Here is a 1,698-nt window from a genome sequence, read left to right on the forward strand (position 1 = left end):
AAAAAAAAAGTGTGTGTGTGTGTGTGTGTGTGTGTGTGTGTGTGTGTGTGTGTGTGTGTATATATTTATATATATGTATGTATGTATGTATATGTGTGTGTGCTGTTACGTCTCTTCAGAGAGTACAAATTCAAGGACATAGAATGAAATACTTTCTAGCACACAAAAAGTCATACCTTGGATTTCTAAATGAGTCCGGACTTCCTTCATATGACTGACTGCACAACTGCATTATCGCGCAGTGGAAGTCACGCTGAGGCATACGGCGGAAAAGTACACGAGCTCCTCGGCTCCTCTTCATTTTTATTTATTTTTTTCTTCCAAGTGGCCGAGACAGACTGCGGCGAGTGGGCGTGCGAAACTGTCCGCGCATAACTTGCACTGACGCTGGTGTCAAGAGAGGCCAGATGCTCCAAAATTATTCTTCCGGCCTTGCAAATCAGCTCACTGACGCTTTTATGTCGTGTCGTGTTGGGTTAGCATTACAATGGCCTCTGATAATTTGAGTCATATGCACTTGGTACACAAACAGTGCATTATTTTCATATAATAATAATAATAATGATGTTTGGTCTTGGCAGAGGATAAAGACTATATGCCTGTGAGTATGCTGTATTGTGGGTTTTTTTTCTCCCCTCTAACCGGAAGATAGTTTGTTCACTGCCACTAATCACTTGAGCGTCCTTGGCCCCGACTCTCTTTATGACTCACCGAAGCACAAATAAACCATGAAAAGGTTGTTTGGCTTTTGAATGTGACCAGGTGGCTGAAGAATACCCACAGAAAGGTAAACAGTGACAACGACAAAGGTGGCAGAAGAGCAGGTGGGGTCAGTGCGGATTTAAATCCAGCTTCTGGGATTATGGCCTGTCAACAAGCGTGGTAGTTCCATCGGAAGGCCGGCCTTATCCCCGCCTTTGGCCAATCGAATCGCAGTGTTGCTTCTTTAACCTACAACCTCATCCAATGAGCGCTCTAAAGAGGGACGAGGGGGTGACAGGAGAAGCTTGTAGATGTCAATTCAATGCTATGATGGAGCGTACGCTGGCTGCAGGGACTTGGCTGGGCTTGGATGGCCGGGGGCTTGTCTGGGCTGACGCCGTGTGGATCTAAAAGTAAGCCCGTGTTGTCACGCTCCCTGTTCTTTTGAGTGCAAGTGGATTGTCGGGATAAAAAAAAATGCCCCGGTGGGATGACAGTGTATCAAAAAGCTAATCCCGGGTTTGATGGGGTCTTGATGCAGCTTTGTCCATCCAAATGGCCGCGCCGACCTCCATATATATCACCGCTTGTTTTGCGATGTCTTTGCGTCGCTAAAGCCGCGCGGTGTCGTTGACTCGTAATCCATCGGTTGCGGTGTCACAGCGGGGTCACTTTTGAGCCGTAAAGCGGCTTCGTTTTTTGCGATTGATCAGTGGCTCTCCCAACTTTTTACACCAAGCAGTACCTCAAAGAAATACTTCTGCTGCCCTCCAAATACCACTCGAGTACCCAACATGAACTCATTCACTCCAAAAGACGTATTTAGATGTATTTTCGGACCCTTTCAGACCCCTTTCAAGTACACTCAATATAAAATGAGGAGCTGGAATTAAATGTGTGGCGTCTGAAAAGACATCTAAATACGTCTTTGGGAGTGAATGAGTTAAAATACCGTAACTAGCACGGCTAAGCTGTCATTGAAATTGAGGCAATCCC

At 45.9% G+C, this 1,698-nt stretch overlaps 1 protein-coding gene across 10 annotated transcripts in view; it reads left to right on the forward strand.

Annotated features, from left to right (window-relative positions):
• Positions 1-1,698, forward strand: part of osbpl8 (oxysterol binding protein-like 8) — a 48,899-nt gene that overhangs the window by 30,701 nt on the left and 16,500 nt on the right. The gene's annotated exons all lie outside the window — the stretch shown is intronic.

The sequence above is a fragment of the Hippocampus comes genome, unplaced genomic scaffold (assembly GCF_001891065.2).
Source record: "Hippocampus comes isolate QL1 unplaced genomic scaffold, H_comes_QL1_v1.1 scaffold63, whole genome shotgun sequence".
NCBI classification, from domain to species: Eukaryota; Metazoa; Chordata; class Actinopteri; order Syngnathiformes; family Syngnathidae; genus Hippocampus; species Hippocampus comes.